The sequence below is a fragment of the Anas platyrhynchos genome, chromosome 1 (assembly GCF_047663525.1).
Source record: "Anas platyrhynchos isolate ZD024472 breed Pekin duck chromosome 1, IASCAAS_PekinDuck_T2T, whole genome shotgun sequence".
Taxonomy (NCBI): Eukaryota; Metazoa; Chordata; class Aves; order Anseriformes; family Anatidae; genus Anas; species Anas platyrhynchos.
This window is the reverse complement of record NC_092587.1, coordinates 94,869,163-94,893,923: the sequence shown is the minus strand read 5'-3', so window position 1 is coordinate 94,893,923 and position 24,761 is coordinate 94,869,163. Positions and strand designations below refer to the sequence as shown.

Here is a 24,761-nt window from a genome sequence, read left to right as displayed (position 1 = left end):
AATGAGGACTGCTCCCATCTTTTAAAACTCGCATAGCTTTGCTGTTCCTACTAACAGGAACGCATGATTAGCTACATTGCTCATTTCACAGACTTTGTTCTTTCTTAGAGAAAAAAATGACCAGAGCTCAGAAGGTTAAAAAGAGTGTGCGTATGTGGGAGGAAAGGTAACAAAATGCAGAAGACAAATACACCTCTTCAGAAAACTCACTGATTCAAATTATGTACTGTGTAGGAATTTGAGGACTTTGCTGATTATGCAGGGCTAGATGTCTAAATATGCTTCTTTTTCACTTCTGTATAATGTTGAGGTCTTGGGGCTAAAAATCTGTGCTTGGATGAATATAACATATTAGGCTCTCAGTAAACTCACAACAACAAAAATCACTTTTAAAAGGGGTGGGTGGAATGACAAGAGATACCAGTTATGTAAAAGAAGCTTATTTAAAGGTAAATAACTGGTTTTGATACATATTTATCTTAAACCCTGGCAGCTGTCATGGCTTTAGTAGTAGTATAGCATGGAAAACCCACAAGATCCTCACAGTCCCAGGCGGGGAGCAGCAACAGCCTCCTCCTCCTGCTGAGGGAGCAGAGAAGGAGAGGTTGTCATATAAGTGCCACTGCAGCAGCAGCAGCATGAGGAATGGGGAGAGCAAATTCAACTGGTCAGTAAATCGAAGATTGCTCTAACACTGCAGTCCTGCACTGAGAACATATTTCCTTGCTTCTGCAGATGAATCCAGAAAACATGCATTATACTGAAATCCATGTAATGGTAGTGCTTAAAGACTGCTAGCTAACTGATGTGGGTAGGAACAGCTGGGTTCTTGAGCAGAGGAGCAGATAGAGAGGAAGGTATCCCAGTTAGTTTCATCATTTTTTCTTATCTAACAGACTTCTCTGACACTGATCTCTGGTTGGTCCAAGATACCCAGACCTCATATCTTGTGATGCTTGTTAGTACTTTAAAAAGCCAATATAAGAGCATATATAAGCATTCACACAGACTGGGAAAAAAAAAAAAAAAAAAAAAAAAAAAAGCCCTAATTGAAAACCTATTTACTTTGGTTGATCAAATTATGGTTTAGTGGAGGACTGTTACTGTTAGGTCAGAGGTTGGACTTGATGATCGTGAGGTCTCTTCCAACCTAGAAATTCTGAGAAATTCTGAGAAATTGAGTAGCACTTAAAAGCGTAACCACAGTAAATCCAGGGGAGTTAAACCTGTTTTATTCCAGATATGGCAACTCAACTCTGTCATGTATAATTAATCTCCTTCACATCCATCTACTCTGATGGACTTGACTCTGTGAGCTCCTTTGTCACCAGTATGTTAATGTCAGAGAGCCACCTTCTGCTGACGGTGACAAAGCTGTAAATCTGAGGTAAGTCTCTTCATCAGAGATGCGTGTAAAGACATGTAGGATTTGTCCCAGTCAATCTGCCTCAAGCCCCATGCATACAGGAGGCTGTAGGAAGACTCTCTTTGCCTGCAGGGTTTGGATCAGGCTCCACGCGACTGACTGCTCTCAGAGACAATAAGGCAAGCCTGCAAAAGCAGGGCTGGATTAGTATTTACAAGCGAAGCTAAAGGAGCTGCAGTTGCTTTCCCCAGGTTCTCTTCACAAGGACAATGCCTAGCTTAGGCAGCCTTGGTCACTCTCTGGGTGAGCCTCTTCACTCATGAAACAGGGAATCTAGTGAGATGAGCTGAACATGATGGCATGCATTGGTACTTCAACCTGAACGGTGTAAACACTTAGTCTGCTTATTTCTACCAACTTATTGCCTCCATTCGCAACGCTCCTCTTGATAGCAAGGTGATGTCCCCATTGATGTTATTAGTGGGATCATTCACTTAGAGTTAGGAAAGTGCTCTTGTATCTGGCTGCACATCACCCTTTTATGGCCCCAAATCTGATTCCATGAATCAGTGAATGGCAAAAAATAACATAAGATGAATCATTGAAATGCCCAAAGAATAGCCCAAATCTGTTGATCAGAAGATGAAATTGTCTTGGCGGGTGCTTGATTAAAATGCCTGTTAGACTAAAGGATGACCTATAATTATGAAGGAGCCCTTCCCTAAGCAGTGTGAGAGATCATCTCTTACCTTAACACACGCATCATTGCAATCAGTAAGAATTACATGGGAAGTACAAGAGCCAGGCAGAAAAGCATAAACAGATTAAAAGCAAAAGTGATTATTTTAGTAATTAAACATTTCTTAACTGAAATTACATGAAATGCAAAAGCAGCATGAAAGGTCAGCAGAGATTTTTTAAAGAGTGCTCAAGAGATAGTGAAGGGGGGGGGGGGGGGGGGGAAGCAATTAAACGCAGAGATAGAAGGTTATGATGCATAAAAGATTATTCCAAACAAGTGGCTGGCAGCAACAAACTGCATTGTTTTGAAAGTTTAATTAATAAAATGATCTTTCTCATTAACCATTGCCACTGGGGAAGATGGATTGGAAAAAACACGCAGAAAACAAAACAGACACATTTCTTCCTTACTTGTATTTATATATATGTAGAAATCCGAAGAGCAAAACTAATAATTTATTTTCTGTATAAAGGGATCAGTATGAATACATGGTTGTCATTAATGCTGCATGTGCAGGTCAAGTTTCCTAAATAGCACTGGGATATGGGAGAGGAAGGTCCTTCTAAGACGAGCCATGAAGCCCCCGACTGAATCTCTGCTTGAACTCTAAGAGCCTGCTATGAAGGGGCAGCCAGGAGCTTTGACTCCACTACTTTGATTGCAAAGCCATTCCTGAACCTCACTCACATCGTATTTCAGAGCATGACCTTCAGCCATTTTGGAGACACTTCCAAGAAACCCAAGCTCCTGAGCTCAAATGGTAAGCTCCCCTGCATGACACCACTACTGAACAAGACATGCACACTAATTGCCTGTGGACCAGCAGCTGTAAGATCTACTGATTATCCGGTACGTTTCCTATTTCTTTTTTTCCTGTCCTCAAAACTGCCAGTTCACTTTGACACAAGCCACTACTTCTTTCCCTGCACTTCTCCCCTCTCCCCAGTGATTTGACATATATCCAACTGTTGCAGTGACCCTTGCAATCAAATCAACTTCTTCCTTGACATTGCCTAACTCACAACATGGGAAAGAGGAACCAGGGTAGCAACAGGAAAGCTCTCTTGGTCTTGTCTCAGGTGCTCACGATGTTGATATGACCAGCATCAGCTTCCACCAGCAGTTGAAAGCCCATATTTTCCCCACAGCTTGATCTCAAACATGGTCAGGCTGTGTTCAATGAAGATATAATTCAATTAAAATCAGCCACTGAATACAAAAGGTTTTCCTGGCTACGTACAAGAAGCAGGTTTTCCAAACATATTCAACTTATCCTTAGTCAGTCAGACTTCCTGAGCCAAACACATCTTTATTCCCAGATTTCACGTTCCTTCTGCAAATCACAGATACACAGAACTTAAAAATAAATAAATAAATAAATTGCAGTCTGAATTGCTTGGGTAGGCTACTATAGGATTTTATTATTGTTGTTGTTTGCACTCAAAAGAAAAAAAGAAAAAAAAAAAAAAGGTATCTAAGGCAAGTAACACCCTTAAAGAGACAGAGGTGGGGAGAAAAGGGAAAAAAGTTACCCCAGCACTTAAAACGGCCAAAAGGCCTAAGCAACCACAAGCAGACTGTAACAGCCTCATATATAAAATGAGACCTTATTTTTTGTATATACTTCTAACAGGTTTGGATAGTTACTTCTCATGAGTCAGAAAGGATAAACAAACTCTTGACAAGAGAGACTGAAGGTGTTTGCTATTCCCTTTTAAAAGGAATAAAAGAGAGCAGGTGGCCTTTGAAAGCAAAAAGAACTGAATAAAGCGCCAGGGTACGGACATTCAGGCATGTTCTGTGTATTTGCTGCTTGGTGTGTATTTTGCTATGCCAGCACACTCCTCTTCTGCCTTCAACATTAGACCACAAGGAAAGCCGAGCTGCTGCTCAGGGTTCTGACATGATCTGCGATTAAAGCAAGGCCTTGATCAAATACAGTTTTTAGACTCTTAGCTTGCTGTACTATGCAAGAGTGACTTTGTCACACCACATGAATCAGAAGCCCAACTAGAAGCTATTGTAAATAAGAACTATAAACAACAACAAGGAAGAATGAAACTTTGATCAAGCTACAGTTAATTGATTAAAACATCCATTTCATTGTCCTTTCATGTCTAAGCTTCAGAAAACATGAGAGAGAAAAAAAAAACCAGCATGCAGCAGTAGAAAGGAGGCTGCAAAGGAAAGCCTGGCAAGCAAGCAAAGATTAAAAAGAGAGGGAAAACTAGATTATACAGAATAAACACAGAAACCTACTGTGCTCATGCCCAGAAGCTTAACCCAATTCTCCAGCTATGCCACTAAAAGGCAGAGGAATTTATAACCATCAGCAAAACACAGACTCTTATTTGCATTTATTTTTCTCACAGTAACCCTATGAAGCCTTCCTTCTGAAAACACAATGAGATTTGTGCAAAACTAACCTGGTATAATGCTTTCAATATGAAATGGATTAAACACCAGAAAGGATATTGACTTATATTCACATGCAACCTGAAAAGAAACCTTGTCTTTAGTTAACAAACCAGGTTTTCCACTCTGTTTATAGCAGAATGGCTGTAACAGCAATTTCTCTCTCAGCTGAGAGGTATCAGGATGGTCCCCAGATTCAATCATTCTCAAAGACTTTCAGGCGTATTAACAGCTCCAAGGGCCAGTGAAAAACTTCAAGACACTTATAAGCAGACAGAAAGCTTATGGGCTCCTTTTCTTGTGCAGTCAAAAGAGAAACACCCCTCCACCCCCCAATCTTTCATCCTCCCTCAGGCAATTCAGAGCCCTGATACTTCAGCTTCTGCTCTCAATCCTCTTTCAGGAGAGTCAAGGCTCCCACCACAGTCTAAACAGAAAGCCTAGGGACATCTGCCTCACTTACCGATGTCCATCCTTCCAAATTATCCCTTCTCAGCCTTCAAAGCCTACTTGGCACTAAACCCACTCATGCTTCAGCTTTATTTAATAATTTGAAATGCAAGAGTAATCTGAGACTGAGAGCTGCTCTTGGAAAATATCCAGAAGGTCATGTTTTTATGTACAGAATAGTGTCCTTATTTATTTTTTCATTGTTAATAAAAATGTCCCACATGGATACATCTCAGGATCATTCGAGCTCTGCAACGGATTCAACACTTGAGTGGAGGAAGTTGAAAGAGATCCAGGTGTAACCCACCCAGTTTCAAACTCTGAGAGAGCAGGGGCCTGAAGTAAATCAGCAATGGTGGAAGATAAAATGGTTTATTCTTCCACAGTCTATGGGTACTGAAACTGTCATGACCAGTAACAGAGCTGACAACATCTGAAGGCCATAAGCTGCAAGCTGCTACAGGACAGCGTGATTACCTAATTCAGACAGGTACATTATATGTATAGGCATACAGCAAAAAAAAAGGTGTGTAAATCCTTGAGAGGGCTTGACATTTGGCTCTCCTGTCTCCTTGTAAATCATTGTACAAATTTACTAAACATGTTTGTCATTAAAACTTAACTAATTGATCTCCATACCTAGTTAGTGTTAGACTCTCTCTTTTCTATCTGCATGAATTACAAAGCTTTTTCCAGCCATAAGTCACTAGCATCACTGTAACAAAACGTGGGCAAGAACTAACAAGCTGAACTACTTATTTAGAAAACTGGCCCAGGATTAAATTTTATTAATGCAGTTTCCATTTCTAACTTTTTTGTTATTATTTTTTGGGGACAGTTGGTGAAGTCCTGCATGTGTGATTTCTGTACTCTGTCTTAGAAGAAAAACATGGAGCTCCAAAGCAAGTAGTGCAATTAAAGCTACACATACTACAACATTCTTAGGTGATATTTGCTGTTCACCTCCAGCCAATTACTCCATATTTAGTCAAGAAAATCATTTGATCTGAACAGGGACTGTGTCATATGATTCTGGTCACACAGTTCAAACTGAGTCAGAGTTGAAACAGAGATGTGATGCACTGGGTTGTTCTTCAAATTGGAACTGTTCTCTTATGTTTCAAAATATTCACATTTCCTTGAAAAACGATGTTTTTACTTCATTTATTCTGCATGGACATCCCCAGCCCAGATTTCTGTCTGCCTTTAAGGCCCTTTTTCCTCTGCTGTAGGATAATTACCCTGCTGTTCCTTCCTCTTGTAGCCGCTGTTTTCTGTAGAAAGCCTGAAAAGGCTGTAAAGGTAGGCCTGACTTTTCTGCTCCTGCTTTCCCCTTTCTTTTCCTTCTATATTACCTGTTCTGCACTTCCTATTTACTCACTTGCAATTTGCAAGTCAGCAGCTAGGTGTCAGGGAGTGGAGCTGCCCCTTCTATTACCACTCGCTTTAGGGAGAGCTGCTGGGCCCCAGAAAAGTGGGAAATTCATTTTCAGAGCAGATGTGGAGTCCATGGCTTCCTACAGCATAAATTCAATCTGATTTGCCAGCACCTTCTTGACTAGGATTTCTTCTCAGTTTAGCCTCTCTAGTTATGCCTACACTATAACTCACACACCTGTAGCACTTTATGGCACGAACCCTCAGCCTTGCTTTTTGACACACATTCCAATCACACACAAGGCTTCAAAATTGATCAAATTTAAGTCTATGCTGGGGGGGGGGGTGGGGTGGGGGGTGTCTATTTTAAACTTCTTAGCACTGCATCAAAATATACAGAATAAGTAAGGCCTAGTTGTCACAGTAACTGACATGTTTGCAAGCCACAGTGATTGCTGTCATCTCTAGACTTTTTCCCCTGCCCCCAAAATAGAAGAAAATCTGCTAGTAGTATGAATGACATACAGAGTTACAGACATTGATTAAGAAAGAAATGTTTTTGTGGGTCATGGCATCAGCAAAGCTTTGCATTATCAAAGAAAGGGAGCTCGCTAGGCCCTCAGACCTGAGAAGGCAAGCAGCAAGTATTAGGGAGATGGTGAGAACATGATCGACAGAATGATTTATGTGCTGGGTAATTTTTGCCGAGGTGAATATCTGGATGTAATTTGTTTGCCAAGTAGAAATGTATGGGCAACAGCCAAAGCCATGCATGAGAACTGTTGAAGTATTTGCCAAAATCAGGTGTCCACACTCCTACTAAATCACATTGAAATCCCTCTCCCTCTGGACATCTGTGAAATCAATGCTGGCCATAACCAAGTGACTGATTAACCAGCATCAGTCCTCAGTGGGACTCCACTTCAGAGCACTACTTTCTGGCCAACACACACAAAAGAAAAGGGATGCCAGATGCCTTGGGAACAGCATAAGATACTTCTCCCATCTTTCGCAGCATCTGTAAATCTGTTCAGAATTTCCTGAAGGTCTGTGGAAGTAAGGCTGAGTTTAACTGCCTTCATAACTTGCCTTCTTTTCCATGAAGGAATTTGAACCTATGCAAACTTTGAGCCTCCACACCCTGAGATAGCTGGGTTCTCTTGTATCACATGCTGTGTGTTTGAGCCTTCCAGCTGACTGATTCATACACCGTCTCTACAACATCATTGTGAGAAACAATGAACAATTATTTCTTAATTCCAGTTCTTGGTGCTTATCATAATTTGATGTGCTTCTATCACTGCTACAAACACCACTGTTTCTTTCCCATGTTGGCAAATCCTCCCTATTCATCTCAGTACTTGACACGTACTTCTATAGCACATGCTTCTGTAGGCTTATTTTTTGGCAGCTATCATATTTTGGCTTTTGAGTACTACTGAGCATTAACCAAAAATGTTCAGCAATCTACCTACTGTAACGTGACAGTCCATTTCCCAAGCTAGTGAGAGTTATTTCAGAGCACAGGGCATGAATTGCCTTCTGTAGTGGAGCACTTCTTAGAAAGATTGCATGCTCCTTACATGTGAGCACCATGACCAAAGAGCAAAACAAAAACAGAAATCACCAAGCAGAACCTAAACCAGCGGACAACCCACCAAAGTTTATTTTTCCAGCTTCTTCATTACTTTTAATTACTCTCTGTCTTTGTAGTTCCCAGTTCCAGCTGGGAACAGAAGTGGGTATCCAAAACAATGCTGGCATAAAAGACTGCTGGCATGATCAGCGTAACTCATTTTTGTTTCGGAACCAATTTCTACTGGCAGAACTTAAATGTTTGTCTGATATTTACCTGGTTGTAGTTAGGCACACATTAGCCTGCCTAATTCAGACTTTTGCACACTTCCTCAGTCTTTGACTGTTTACCTTACAGATATTAAATATCATACATTTCCAGTTATCTGATAAAAAAATATACTATTTAAAAAAAAAAAAACAACTCCCTATTAAAACTCTAATAACACTAAGTAGAGCCTACAAACCTGAATTCTTTACATTTCTTACAGTCTTGTGTGTTTTCACCACACCTTTCAATCAGCTGAGGAAGTTCTTCAGAGAAGAAACATTTACTTCAATCTCTGTGCAGCTACACATCTGAGCACTAAAACAAAAATCAAAGATGGTAAGGCACGTTCATAGGGGTGAGCATCTGAAATCACATTGCATTATGTTCAATTTATGCTTGAATACTGGGTCATGTAGTGTCACTGCACAGCAGTTAATACTGCAATAATGTGTGGCTATTAGAAAGAGTTCATAACTCCACTGAACACATATCTCCAACGCTGGACAACACCTTTTTTGAGGCAGATAATATAAAGCCAATACCTTGACTTAAAATATACTATTACTACTCATTTTTCCATTTTTACTTTTGCCTAAAGAACATCAGTGATGTGCCCTAAAAGCATAATACCCACATAAAATATTTTAAAACTTGCATTTTGTAGATATCAAGGCATCCAACTCAATATATGCTGAAGGACAATGCAGTTGGGAGGGTGGGGAAAGTGAATTACACTTATCTTGTAAAACCTTGGTTGAGTTTTATTAAAGAGGAGAAAAAAATTGCTCCAAAGCTCCTAGCTATTTTATCTGGCAGAGTTAAAAACTTGTGAATATAGTGGTTTTAAATGGAAGTACTGACATCGTTACTAAGGCAGCACGAATGTCACAGCTGTAATCATAGCCCACTTGTGTCACCGTCCAAGCTTAAGCATATATGCATGCACAGAGAGACAGAGAACTGCTGTCGGTTATATCTTTATTACTTCCACAGTGACTGATGCTTTGCAGCCCAAACATACACCCCCAGTGCCAAGCTTGATGTGTTTTGTTGGTTTTTTTTTCCCTCATTTAACAGCCCAAATGCACATCCCTAGCCACTAGTTGGATTTTCTGTTATTGCCTCATGCTTGCAGTGCTTGATATATGAGCTCTAGGCAACTGAGCTCTCCTCTCTGAGAAGCATCAAATGAACAGCACTCTGGAAACACTAAGAGGTGCCCAGTATCCCATCTGACTCCGATTACACTTAAAATATAAAGAGCTAATCTTGCCAGCACTTACTGCTGCATCTGTAAGTACTGACTACTATGAATAATAGTCCCACAGAAATCTTCCCAGCATAGATGCACTGCCATCACTTGTTGCACTAAATCACTGCATTATTAAGTAGTATTGGGGTAAAGATTACACAAGCAGATATTTAGCAGGTACCATTTCTAGGAATATTAGCTTCCAACTTAACAAAACAATTTGCCTGCCAGTACCGTGTGAGCAATTTTCTCTTCTTTGCAGCAGCATAAACAACTTCTGAACCTTGGAAAGGCAAACAAACAGCTGTGTACAATACATTTAATAACAGACCATTAAAAAAATTCTGTTCAAATACTCAGAATTGCAGCAGCAAGCCTCGAGCTAATAGCTTTTATGGATCCATTAGCTTGAGTAGGTTTTGTATTTCTGAACTGGAATAACAGATTCGTATGTACCGTCTCAAATCCCTGCCTTGCAAGGTGCGTTTGCTAATTTTGAAAGATGAAGCCACTAATGTAATACCTGAGTGTGCCGGAACGGTGTGCTCTGTGGACTGCAATGTTTTTTAATCTCTCCTCTAATTTATTAATATGCCATATTTCAAAACACAGTGGCTTTTTCAATCATCTCATTCAGTGTCAGAGATGCTTAGTACAAGTAGTTCTAAGATGTTAATTATTGGACCATTAATATATCCATATTTCAGCAAGTAGTCAAATCACACAATTCAATTTCATTTTAACGTTAACGTCCAATTCATGCAAAATGTTTTCATATGATTTTCAAAGCTACTAATATTTGGTCAGATGCAGTGTGCTGGTTGGTAATGGCAAGCTTTATAAAGCTACACTTCCAGAAGTAATGAAATGAATTTTTGCCTTACTGCACACACTGCTGTAGCATTTTTATTTTTTTTTCCCCCAAATGCAAAAAATGCACAGTGACTGAGTCTACCCCTAATGAAATACAGCTCGCTGCTGGGAGTTTCTTGCAACTCAAATCTGTCATGGACCAGATGCTACTACTGATACTCATGATGGGTATTTTAGCCAATGACCAATGCTGCTGAATTTATGGATATACTGTTAGCGTGGAAAGCTTCTCCTTAGGAATAAGGGCATACAATATAAAAGGAGATACTCACACCAAGCAATTTAACATATAAATTAGATGGCAGACTAGCCTATTTCCCATCTAAGTAGGAAAAAGAAAAGATGCTTTTCTGGAGACCAGTTCAGGTCATCAAACAAGACTAAACCCTAAAAGAATTTGTATCTCACCAGTGATTACAGGGAAAATCTGTGAACACAAGCCAGATTGACTGCTTGTGTTAGCTGTTTAAGGTAGCATGCAACCAAAATTAATCCAACAGAAATATACATACATAGATACATATATTTAAAGAAAACAATTGTACCTGAGCCCATTAGAGAGCTAAGCCACGTATAAAGGACTGTATTGACTGTCTTATTCCAAGCAGGTGCCTGAAATCTCAACTGCAGCCCTCTTTGTAGGTGCAGCCCCAAATAGCCCATTAACACAACTTTCTCCCATGCTTATCAATAATAGTAGCAGCATAATCATTTGTCAGTCTAAAACCTCTCCTCTTACAGAAAAGAAGAAAGAAAAGAAAGAAAAAAAAAAAAAAGAAAAAAAAAAGAAAAAAAAGAAAGAGAAAAGTGTCAGGGAGTGTAGGACCTCACATAGCTATGAGTCCAACACTGAAATGAACTCTGTTTTTTCAGATGAAAGGAAAGTCAAAAGAGGAGGTTTTTCAGGGATACAGATGGGTCCACTGTAGCCTACTCACTTTGAGGGGGCTTTCCTAGAGGCAAACAACCTAGCATAGTTTTGTCAGTACAAAGGAATATTTCCCATGTTCCATGTACATGCACTTCAGAAAAGAAGCACCCTTTTAAACTACTGAGCTATGTGTATAAATAACTAGGGAGAAAAACAAGACAAAAAAACTGAGATAAACACAAGTAAATTGCTAGATAATCTTTCCTGTAGATTGCACTTTAGCTAAATTACTTGTACTGATCTTAATTATCCAAATGGCTCCATTAAACAAATGAGATGTCTGAGAACCACGCAGGAATACGCATTCTGATTTTTCTTCCCAACCTGGTTTGATTAATATGCTACAAAGCTAATTAATCTTAAGAGGAAACAGAAGAGTTGTGCTTCATACTGCACAGGTTACCAGTTATTGAACTACTAACACGCCCCAAAGAACTTCTAAAATCTAAAGGGTATTTTCTCTATTTGTATGTTCTCTGTTTAATGTTACATTTTAGGACTGTTTAATTATTGCTGACCTTCCCCTTATAAACAACTACTGATAGCATAAGTTTGAACATTGAAAAATTAGGCCAAAGAAATTGTGCACACAGACTGGCAAAGTTCTACCTCTAGGAAAACTTTTAATGTTGTCTTTAAGTACTGACTTCTCAAACTATAGTACTAAGGTTGTACGACTGAGATTTTCTAAGCACCAGGATTATATCATGTTTGTTGTTTTTTTTTTTAACCCACTAAGTGAAGACCTAACTTTGGACATGATATAATCCCTGAAAATAACACTAACTATTTGTTTGCAAGCCTCTGCCTGCTGAACAGCAGACTGCTGAATCCTATGATATATAAAAAGACAACAACATATGCTTCAGAAGGCAGGGAAATATCTTCTATATTCTCCTGCATATTAGTTGAGCAGACAGCTGAAATGTGAAAAAAAAAAAGGGAACAGTATGACTGAAAAGACCTTAGAAAAGAGTAGAAAATCACTTAAGTTTTAAGGAATATCTTTAGACATGCCTGCAAAGCCCTACCCCACATTGCCTTGCAGTTCCATAAGAAGTTTAAGCTGCAAAGTGCACTTTATCAAAGCAAAAGTTCAAGTGCAACTTTATCGCAAACCATGAGCACCTAAACACTGAAGAGATGTTTAACAGGAAGAAACTCTTTTAGGTGAGCTAAAAGGCAAATGAGATCTGATAGCTAAAAAGTGAATGTGCTAGATTCCTTATCACCAAAATCTTCACATCAAGATTTTCTGAGATTACACAGTTGAAAGATATGCAGTCTGTAATATACTGTTAGTATAAGCCATAGAAGTTGGCTTTACTCTTCTATTCTAAAATGAAAATTTGACTTTGTGAGATTGACAGGAAAAAAAAAAAAAAAACACCTTTTAAAGAAGAGCCAGAGAGCAGACCAGGGAAACTATAGGCCTATCAGTTTGACCTCAGTGCCAGGGAAACTCATGGAGCAGGTTATCTTGAGTGTCATCACGCGGCACTTACAGGGCAACCAGGTGATCAGGCCCAGTCAGCATGGGTTTATGAAAGACAGATCCTGCTTGACGAACCTGATCTCCTTCTATGACAAAGTGACACGCTTAGTGGATGTCGGAAAGGCTGTGGATGTGGTCTACCTTGACTTCAGCAAGGCTTTTGACACCGTCTCCCACAGCATTCTCCTCAAGAAACTGGCTGCTCGTGACTTGGACTGGCGCACGCTTCCTTGGGTTAGAAACTGGCTGGATAGCCGGGCCCAAAGAGTCGTGGTGAATGGAGTCAAGTCCAGTTGGAGGCCAGTCACTAGTGGCATTCCCCAGGGCTCAGTACTGGGGCCGGTCCTCTTTAATATCTTCATCAATGATCTGGACGAGGGCATTGAGTGCACCCTCAGTAAGTTTGCAGATGACACCAAGCTAGGTGCGTGTGTCGATCTGCTCGAGGGTAGGAAGGCTCTGCAGGAGGATCTGGATAGGCTGCACCGATGGGCTGAGGTCAACTGCATGAAGTTCAACAAGGCCAAGTGCCGGGTCCTGCACCTGGGGCGCAATAACCCCAATCCGAGCTACAGGCTGGGAGATGAGTGGTTAGAAAGCTGCCAAGCGAAGAAGCACCTGGGAGTACTGGTGGATAGTCAGCTGAACATGAGCCAGCAGTGTGCTCAGGTGGCCAAGAAGGCCAACGGCATCCTGGCTTGTATAAGAAACAGTGTGGCCAGCAAGGCTAGGGAGGTGATCGTCCCCCTGTACTCGGCTCTGGTGAGGCCGCACCTCGAGTACTGTGTTCAGTTTTGGGCCCCTTGCTACAAGAAGGACATCGAGGTGCTCGAAAGAGTCCAGAGAAGGGTGACCAAGCTGGTGAGGGGTCTGGAGAACAAGTCCTACGAGGAGCGGCTGAGGGAGCTGGGTTTGTTCAGCCTGGAGAAAAGGAGGCTCAGGGGTGACCTTATCACTCTTTATAAGTACGTTAAAGGAGGCTGTAGCAAGGTGGGGGTTGGTCTTTTCTCCCACGTGCCTGGTGACAAGACGAGGGGGAATGGGCTAAAGTTGCGCCAGGGGTGTTTTAGGTTGGATATTAGGAAGAACTTCTTGACTGAGAGGATTGTGAGGCATTGGAACAGGCTGCCCAGGGAAGTGGTGGAGTCACCATCCCTGGAGGTCTTTAAAAGACGTTTAGATGTAGAGCTTAGGGATATGGTTTAGTGGAGGACTTGTTAGGGTTAGGTCAGAGGTTGGACTCAATAATCTTGAGGTCTCTTCCAACCTAGACAATTCTGTGATTCTGTGAGTAAAAAAATAGGTACACAGAAATAATCTGATGGTGTATGTAAACAAACAGTTACAAAGGAAAGTGTACACACTAAGATGGGAAAGATGCTCTGATAGAACCATGGTGTTGGTGGTCTGAAAGTATTTTTTAGCAGAAAAGCAACTTACACTACAGGCACAATGCAGAAAACTGAAGTGAAGTTTTTGGGGGTGAATTCTAGAAGAGATGAGACGAGAGCAAAATATCTGAATGGTTATGGACTGGAGAATCTGGGTTTGCCTTTGCGTTTTAGCACAGAATGTTTTGAGAGAGGGAGCTCTTCACAAGGTACATTTCACAACAACACTGTGCTTCCAAGGAAATACCCTCCTGTAACCTTTACATGATGATGTTTGGTCTGCTTCCACAGCTGGAGCAGATCACATTATATGGCTTTGTAATCTTAGTAAGTTGTATGTCTTAGGACACAAGGCTCTGACAACTCCGTTGTATAGAAAGGGATTTCCCATTGCTGGAGTGTTGCAGTTTTTGTCAAAGCCTCTCTCTCTGGCAAGCAGGACAACAACAGATGACACTAGAATGATGAACTAATAGCTTACTACAGGATTTCAGTTGCCAGGTTCCTATGAATTTTGAATTTACTAAGAAATCAACCAGCATGGAAAACAAATGATCCAAAAGATATACGTACTTATTACAATCATCATTACGTCTGTTACATATAATAATATTTATATAAATTTGTATCATTATTCCGCTATTAAAAAAATTACTTGATAGCTCTCTAAAGTAATGGAACGTATGGATTAATTAGAACTGTGAAAATACACATGCTGCAATCTTAATTTTAGAAAGCCCAGGAAGTTCCTCAAGGACTTTTTCACTCTAAACAAATGAGTGACTCTAAACAAATGCCAATCCAGAGGGCTAAAAATTTAGAAAGTCTGTGTTCCCAAAAGGAATATTTTTCCAAAAAGAAAAATCATGATTTTTCCTGAAAGATGCATTGAACTGGATTGTATTTGAAATGCTGAAAAAAAGATAAAGCAGAACAAAAAAAGGTATCATCAAGGTGTTTCAACTACAGATGAAATTTATACACATACTTTGGCTAGCAGCCAAAGACAGAATGGCACATTCAAAAGCTTAGATATAATTTGGCATATTTCTCTGGGAAGGATGTTTTAACTGTCAGTGGAACATAGACAATAAAGATAAAAGCAGCAGATGGGATCAGAACATTGGTTTACTAATCCAAGTAAAACCTCTTATATGAGAGGAAAGTCAGAAAAAAAACTAGTAAAAATTATATTGTGTAATCACAATAAAAAGTCCTTACAATATAGAGCGTGCCCTTGTCTTTTAGTATCTAGAGTAGGTTTCTTTCTTTCTTCTCCATTTCTCTCTCTAACTTACACTAGCCTGTTTTAGAAATAATAAAGCAATTTAATTTCTTTGAGTAAATTAAAAAAAAAAAAATTGGAATAAAATTTTCCCTCTTTTAGAGTTTTGCATAGCCACAGTAATGTACTATCAAGCTTACAGGTAAAAAACATTATCTTCTCTAAAACACAACACACCTCTGCAATTACCAAAATTACTTTTGAAGTTTATCAACCAGATTTGTTCATGAGTGCATATGCTTATTTTCAAGAACAAGCATTTGCTCCTTTTTTTTTTTTTTTTCTGTCCTTCTTAATAGTTACTAGTTTCCTTTTCCTGGTGGCTAAAAAAAAAAAAAAAGAAAAAAAAAAGTTGTCAAACTAACAAAGAACACAAGATGAAAATATTAAACCAGTAGATCTGTACGTTTCATAAACCTTTGATAATTTTCTCTTTAGAAACGTATCTATACTTCTAACATTTCAGTTGCTTTATCTTTCCAATAATGATTACACAATGCTCCGGCAGGCAGAGCAAAGAAGAAAGAATAAACAGTAAAATAGAGAAATAAAAAGAGCAGAATGCTAGAAAAAATAAATTAAAACAAACAAACAAAAAAAAGTCAAAAAGTTAAGTGAACCAGCACTGAAAGAGGTTTAAAAGCAGCCATCACTGATATTACTGGAAATCTCAAAATCGTCCACATTACACTGACAAAGATGAAAACAGAAGCAATGCTGTGCCTGCTGTGTGCAAAGAAGGCCAGGACCTGCTATTGTACCTAAAAGCAAAGCGCCTCAGCCAACACAAATGCTTTGAGGTACAAAATTAAATGCGGCATGACTGAGCGTGTACTGAGAAGCAACACAGAAGGAAGAGGAAGAGATGTCTGCATTAAGACCTGTGTGGAGTAAGACTGGGCAGAGGAGGAGTCTAAGGGGGAAAGTAAGGTCATAAAGCAGGCTGGACGTAGAAAAGAGAAAGATGAGCACAAATGAATATGGGGCAAAGAGAGATGAGAGAAAGTTAGAAAGGGGAAGGGAATTCACAGTGTAAGAGGTGGGTTTACAAATGTCCCAAGCAGTGCAGTGGAACAGCTAGGAATAATGGGGTGGGATAGAGAAGGAGAGGGCATGCATGAGATGGGAAGAAGATTAGTCGTGGCTGAAGCTCTGAGACCAGAAACACATACCAAAATTTCACTGAAGAACATAGCCCTTTAATGAACATCACTGTATCATTAGAAGCCCTGAGTTAGGCTCAGGCACCAAGAATCTCTATTGAGTTAATTTATGTTGTTCTGAAAGAAGATATAAGGACACTGGTGAAACTTTCTCCTTTCCACCACATGCTACCTCTGCAGTTTAAGATGTTGCTAACAGCCAAAGTGAGAGCAGTGCTGTGCTGCAGACAAAGTGCGTGCAAGCAGGGCCACGTCTGGAGGAACTGAGCAACTGTGATGAATGGGGGAGACCCGAGTCTGACAGATGTTTGCGAGCAGAAGAAGAGATGGTGACATCTGCTAAGTAGGAGAAAATAACTGAAGCCTTGTGCTGAGCAGTAAAAATTGCACTCTTCCGTGCACTGAAGGGCCAGTTTTCTATCATATGACCGTAAAATCATGCTGAGATAGGGGCTTTAAGAGAAATCACGTGACAGGTCAAAACAAAACTTTTATTTTCAAGGTCTTACAACTGTATTGTTTTGGAGTTTTAAGACTCTTGACCTTTTTAAGACAAGCAATAAGTAATGAATGAACAGATGAAGGAATGTCCTTTCATTCTGATCCCTGTCAGACAGAAAGGGAGGAACATCCTAGGAGCAAAAAATATCTCAACCTGATGTCATAGAGGAACAGACTAAGGAGATGGGCTAAAGTGAAATTAGCAATAGGAGCTAAACTGCAGTTAGCACCTTACAACCACCAAAACTTCGACTTTGTCATAATCAGTAATTTCCGCTCCAGAGACTGTGGCCAACAGGAGAAAAATGACACCTAATAGAGGTGAAACACTTAGTTTTGAGAATATCTTTTGAAAACAATATGACTTGACCTACGCAGCAGCACAAAAAATAATTTGTTGTGTTGTAAAAGACTACACTTCGCTAGCCCAGTCTGCTGGCCAGAATTATGTGCAAGAATTCCCACTGCCAGGGAAAAAGAGCAGGGAGAAAATCTGACTGTAGCAGGAATTGACAATACACACCTTGTTCTGAAACCTTCTCAGAAAATAAGGCAGTATCAGCCAGTAATTGAGATGTTATATGCCCAGAAATCTTTTTTTTTTTTTTTTTTTTTTTTTTTTTTTTTTTGTGAAAAAGCAGGAAAGGTACCTGGTTACAAAAAAAAAAAAAAAAAAAAAGTTTGTGCCAGTTGGGCAATACAGTAACACTGACCACTGCCATTGCATTAAGCTGTGCTGTCCATCAACAGTTGTATCCAGGTGACACAGTGACATAAAAAATACATGTGCTAATGACATATGTTAATCTGCCAGACAGAAAACAGCACAATATTCTTTACGTGTTTAGTACATATGTATTTGACAGGAAAGCAATGCAAGTTGCTCTCTCTTCAAAAAAATTGTTTCAAAATTTTGCATTCAGTTCACAGAGGCTATGCTACATAGCTCATGCACTGTTTGAACTAATCCAGTTTCGATTTATGAGTTCCCCAGCAATAAGAAATGTCTTGAAGAAGGTGGAACCTACTGTGGATCTATTTTAAGAACTGACCTACCAGAACAAATTGATTTTAATAAAGCACCAAGAAGTAAGTCAAGAGTAAAATTGGCCCTTATCAGGGTACGTGTTACTATTTACTATTACTTATCAGGCTATGTGTTACTATTGCTCTGTAGTAAGGCCACCCTACAACAGATGATGAGCACAGCCATGTGCATTTACAGCTCTCTAAAGCACAAACATGAAGTGGCTTGAACAGCCATCTGCTACCCTGCAGCTATTAATTCACTAGATGTCAGCAATTCAACTAGTCTCTGTCTGATCTTGGCATATAAGAAACACTTTGAAGAGGAAGGTGTAAATCACCCCGTTACAGCATACCCAGCTAGCACAATACTTCATCTCTCCCTCCATGTTACTTCAGACACAATAAAGCAAGCTATGCAACCTAGAGAGACAGTGCCAGTGCCAGGAAAACATGCCTCAGAAAAGGGAAGAGACTGACACTTGAGAAAGAAAGGTGTTGGGATGGAGTTAAAAAAAATAATAAACCTTAAAAAGAAAAAAAGAGAAAAAGAAAGAAAGAAAAAAAAAAGTTATTTTCCAATCTTGATCCCTGCTGGATTTTTACAAAGAAATTTACATAACAGATTGCTTCCACGAAAGCAGTTTCCCAGTGCTTTCAACTAGTGTTAGCGTTTTTTCAATATATATGAAAACATTTTTTGATGAATTGCAGGTAATTACTGAGCTATGTCTTGAAGTATCAGTGTACTTAAGATAAACTGAAGGTGTTAAGAGATGAATTTGTGGGGTGTTGGGGCAGACAGATAATGGACCATGAGTGCACTGAGATGTGTGCAACGCCCCAACCCTCCTCCCCCCCCAACTAACTTCACAGATAAACATGACAGGTATTACAGGAGGTAAATAGAAAGAAGAAAAACATCATAACCTGAAATCACCAGTGCTACAGGGCTATCAAACATCCTTAGTGCACCAAATTCTGTTCATTGTAAATCAGCAAGCTGGAGACAATTCAGCAGACTGCAAGGCAGCTGAAATAGCATTACAGCTCTGTATTTTTCAGACAATTAAGATGATTGTAGATAAAAACTTGTTTCACCAACTCAGGATAGTACCTGTGAACCAACCCGTTTGTTTCACCCAGCATCTCTCTTGGTTTGTACCTTTCTCTCTCAGTCTCTCCTGGTAATAATATTCTGGACAACTGTATGGTATATCACCAAACTTTCGTCACTATGATAGTTAGAAAATGTAGCTCTTCTCTTTTCACAGTAAGGCCGATACCTTTTTTTCCTACCTGTCATTAAAAGCAGCAGTAGAAAACCAAAGCAAATCAAACTTCTGCATCTAACTCTACAGTTACACATAAGATATACTAAAGCAGATAGCTAGAAATGAGAGAGACTTGCAAGGTAAATCACCCAAAATGAAGGGCTATTATTTTACCCTTAGAAAACCAAATTCTGTTTAAATTAAATCTGAAAAAATATATATATACATATCAACAAATAAGAAAAAAAAAAAAAAAACCACCAGCCCACCACCACCAAAACCACCTGCAGAATAATGGAACTTAATTTCCTACTTATTGGTAATTAGTGAAAATAAGTAAATTACATTTTTAGAGCGGTTAACAGGAAATACCTGGTTTGCTTCAATAGAGCTGGATCAGTTTAAAAAAAAAAAAAAACAAAAAAAAAAAAACCTGAGCTAGAAACCAAAACAGATCGAGATATATCTAATAACGCTTCTGAGAAAGTAATGCAAGAAAAATTACATTGGATACAAAAAAGGGATACACAGAGGAACTGCGGCTATTGTTTTAGAAGAAAACAATAGAAGATGAAAAATAGAAGATGAAGCCTTTACCTTTCCAGAGGGCTGAAAATGAGTAAGATAGCTACTGTGTAAGAGGGGGAGGGGGGAAGTAAACCTAGGAGAATGGAAAGGTGAATCACAGCTGCAGACAGGAGACAGAATTCATTTCAATTTATACAAGTCAGAGATGAGTGAAAGTTTTTCTCTTTGCTTACAGCTGTGATTTTTCAGGCTTCTTGTAGATGAACTGTGCAACTTCTAGCTGTGTAGTAGGATGATTGTACAGCACCAGAAGAGAAGTGTTACAGAACACAGGAGTTCTGAAAACCTGAGACCCTTGCACCCCAATAGATCTGTGGAGAATACAGGCAGTGGGAAAAGCAGCAGATAGCACTGCTAATACTTGCTGACAGAACTGAATTAAAAAAATTCAGATGGGTTGAGAGTAACTTAAAAAAAAAAAAAAAAAAAAGAACTACCAAAATAATTCACCCCTCCCTATGTTTGTCTAAACTGTCTTCTCTTCTCTCCATCATTCTTATGAGTCTAATTTCCTCGAAAATACCCCTTTTCACTCTTCTCTCTCCCATTAGAAAGTGATGTACAAATTCTGCTTATGCAAAGCTCTTTTGATCCCACACTGAAGTAGACTGAAGAAAAAGTTGTCTTCATCAGACATCTTCTTTGTATTACTGAAGTGTCTCTTAACTACATCTGGACTTCTGCTCCAACTTGTTATGGATTCTCACATAAACCAGACAATTCACCTGCAGACAACCCTTTTTCAAAATTAATGGGAATAAGAGAGAAGCTAGCCTGCCTGCCGTATATGTTCATTGAACATTGATCTTTAACCTGCAACAAGCTAAACCTATCAGACCTCCTGCAATTTGTTTGCAGCAATCGCTGAGAGAATGAAGGGTCAATGCATTACAACTTCAAGCCTTGGCTGCTCCAAGCCCTGCTGTAAGATGGATGGTATTGAACCTACACCTCAGATACAGAATCAAGCAGTTTCCCGGTAGCTTCCTTGTAAAGAATTATCATTTCAGACAACTGCATATTTGCTCCAAGGAAATCAATACATATTTTACCAAATGCCCTTTCATTGTAGACACATCAAAACTAGGGGATGCTTTTGACAGAGCTGTACTTCAGTCTTTTGTTAATTAGACACTAAATACTGATCTCAAGGAAAGTCACTTTTAAAGCCACTAAATGTAAAATACATACATATATATATATACATACACATATAAGGAGTGCACTAAATAAGGGAATTTATCTATGTATACAGCAATTATAGTTCTCTATTATGTGTTACCCATATATTCCATGATTTCATTTTTCTTCTCTATATTATGGTATCCTACCATAGCTGATGAGGTTATATTCTCAACTTTAGTTGAAAAGAGGGAATGTTACAACTTCTGTGTTGTCTACAAAGATGAAGGACTCACCAGATATAAATGTACTCCCAATACAAATAAAATCGATACCTGACTCTGACCTCAAATGTATAGGGTAGACATGCTAGAAGTGGAACGAAAAACATGTATTTTTGAAGAATGCATCTCAAAGAAGTTCCAGTCTTGGATCATTACATGACTAGGAGTTTCCAGATCTTACTACACACCACCAAACCAATTTGGCAAATCCCTATTTTGTAAATAAGAAAAGGGGTTTACTAAGATTTCCTTTATGTTTTTCTTGATCATTTAAACCACAGGTGTTTGAACTATGGACTCTCCTGCACTCCACATTATCAAAATAACAGCAAACTCTGTAATAGAAAATAAACTGAAATCCCCAAATAAAAGAAAACTCAATTTCTATCCTCCTGTCCGAGCAGGTGAAATCTTCACCAAACAGATACAAAATTTATTGTGTGCTTTGTGCAGTTTTTGCTGCAAAGGAAGGTAATGAGTTTATGGACACAAACCTTCAATAACTAGTGATACAAAGTGCACTATATTCTCATCTAATTTCTCAATCCTGTATGCTCTTTTTTTTTTTTTTTTTTCCTGCTCTTTGTAATTTCCACATGGCATATTGATTAATTTCTGTAATGGAAATTACAGCAGTATAGTACTGCCAGCTGAATATTGTACTTCCATACTTCTTTATTATTATTTTCTTAATAAGGATGCTATCACCTGAAAGAGAATGATCCATGAATTCTGGAACTGCTCATGTTTCACTTGTTGCTTTATTCCCCAGTATCCCAGAAGCTAAGCTCCTAAATGTTTCTGTATTATTTAAAGATACTTAAAGTGTCTCACTTTGTATATCTGCCTTTCGTGTGTTTTTGTTTTTGTCTTTTTTCCCCCCCTCCAGGAAGCAACTCATCTTAAAAGGCACAATTACACTGAGCTTCTTGTTGTTTAGCTCTGATATTTTTGTCTTTTAATATAATCTCATTTTATGAGGTTCTTTAAAATGACAAGAATCTGATGAGAACTCTTAAGCCCTGAAAATCTCCATGCCCCGTGCTCTCAAAATGTCAGCTCTGCACAAACTAGGAGTCAGGAGTTTGCAGGGCTCATTTACTCAAAAGCTCTCAACTCCCTTTGTAAGGTGACATTTTCACATATAAAGAGGATGCAGGTTATCATCGGTATTATCCTTCTGTGGGTCTCTTTTGAGTGGTGAACTCCTGATTTTGATGTAGTTTTTGGACAACTTCTCAAGCATCACAAGCATCATTTTTAGCTGAAATACATCAGTGGTAGTGGAGAGGCGTTCAACGCTTCAGGTTCTGCCAGGGAGAAAGACTTCTAGAAAGAAAGACTTCCAGTTCTGCACACACACAAAAGCAAGTCTTTCATTTGACTGAAGCTGAGAGCAAGCCAGCCAGTTCAAGGGACAAAAGATGTTTACAAAATGACACTGAGAAAGCTCCTCTTCATCATATTAATGTATGAAGAGAATAGATGAACAGACATTTTACCATAAATGTTTGCTCCTCCTTTCTCCTTCTCACTCTCTCTCCCTCCCCCCCCTCCCTCCCCCCCCCCACAGTCCAGTTGTCTCCCAGTTCCTTCCCAGTGATATTTTTCTGCAATAAATTTATCCAAGGTGGTGGAAGAGTGGTTAGTCTGGTGAAAGCTGTTCATTTAGGATCCCTCCACTGCTGAAGGAGAGTAAGCGCATCCACTGACATCTCTCACTTGTATAGAGGGGGGGGGGGGGGAATAAGCAAATAAGAAAAAAGGGAAAAACAAAACAAAACAAAACAAAACATATCATTAGCTTAGGGCAGATGCAGAGCACTATTAGGATGCTGAAGTCAGTGAAGTGAGTCTAGGCAGTAATGCAATAATCCCATTCCTCAGATTTCTGCTCCTATATCCTATATCTTAACTACATTAAGCAAGTTCAGAAGACAGAATTCATTATTTTCAAAGAATCGGTGCTGCCTTGCTGTGAGACTTCAAGACTTCCAGCAAATTATGGACGTGCATATGGGGCACATAAAGTTGCACTGCTGTAAAGGTGAAATTTATTGCTGTGAGCTTGCCTGCATTGTGTAACTGGATCACGTAGAGACACATTAAACCTGGGGTGTAAAAAGTACGTAAGCCATAGTTACAGGCAAGAGTCAATCAACTCTAAAGAAATGCCAGAACATGAATTACGGTTGACCAAAAATTGTGAGGTAAGCCTCTTTCGACCACAGCCATTAACGACGTGTAAAAGGCCTGCTGAAGAAATCAATCCATAATTGCAGCATTTATCAAGTTCATATAGATTTGTGTTGTTCCTATCTAATTTGGATGGTATTACCAAGGAGATGCCCACAAGTGGGATATCAAAACAGCACCTGGGAGGCTATTTCCTCATTTTGTTTTATCCTTTTGGTATTCTATTGAGGAAAAAGATCTGATGTTAACTTCAAAGGACAGCCAAATTCTTTGAAAAAAGGTTGTTATTGATCATAGCTCCACAGATGTGCACATTATAATGCTGTGTAAGGCTTTCTGTATATGAATCTTCTATATGGCTTTTCCTCATAAATCTAATTCTTTGTGCCTATGACTTATCACTTTTTCTAACCATACACAGAAAAACTAATCTAAAAGATAAGCAGGAAATAATATTTGGAATATCCAATGGAGTTAATTTAACCTTTTGCTTTTATCTTGAGGGGCCTATATTTGCAATTGGGGGAAAAAAAAAAACAACAACAAACAAACAAACAAAAAAAAATAAAACAGCAAAACAGCTAAAAATTAAACAAACAAAAAAAAAAATATTTCAGTTTCCAGGGGGCAGCCTCAAATCAATTTTTTCCAAACAGCAATATGCATTAAAAAAAAATAATCCCTTAAAGATACATTTTAATGCCAACGATGCTTTCATAGTCAAATTTTAGAGCAGTCATCTTGCATGACAAATACTGGCGGTAAGAATTCTCTTACTGCAGAAATACACAAAATGAAAAGCAAACTGTGACCCAAACACTGCTTTACTGTACAACACCGACTTTTTTTTTTTCATAGAGGATAAAAGATTAAATGAAAGGGAAATTAATTTTCTGTAGACTTCTCCTTCTCTCACCAGGTTACTCCCCCAGCTTCCTTTCCCTTCTTTCTATTCTGAATATTTTGAGAGATCAGAAACAGAGCCCCAGATGAAAAGAGCAAAAACACTGCAATAGTGTTATAGGAATTGGAATAGGATGCAGAGCTGTAGAAAACTTAGAGAATAATATGGGTAAAAGATGTGACATTTGGGTTTTTGGAGAAAATATACAAAAATATAACATATGTATTTGAATACATGTATTTACATGTATGATTCTGGGTCTGAGTTCTGCTACATGTAC

General features: G+C 39.0%; 1 long non-coding RNA gene across 1 annotated transcript in view; it reads left to right on the top strand.

Moving 5' to 3' along the window:
* LOC119714382 (uncharacterized) overlaps nt 1-24,761 on the top strand; it is a 150,404-nt gene that overhangs the window by 111,516 nt on the left and 14,127 nt on the right. Inside the window, exon 3 of the long non-coding RNA XR_005261526.2 lies at nt 2,808-2,957. This is a non-coding gene — a long non-coding RNA (uncharacterized lncRNA). The remainder of the gene's footprint in view (nt 1-2,807; nt 2,958-24,761) is intronic.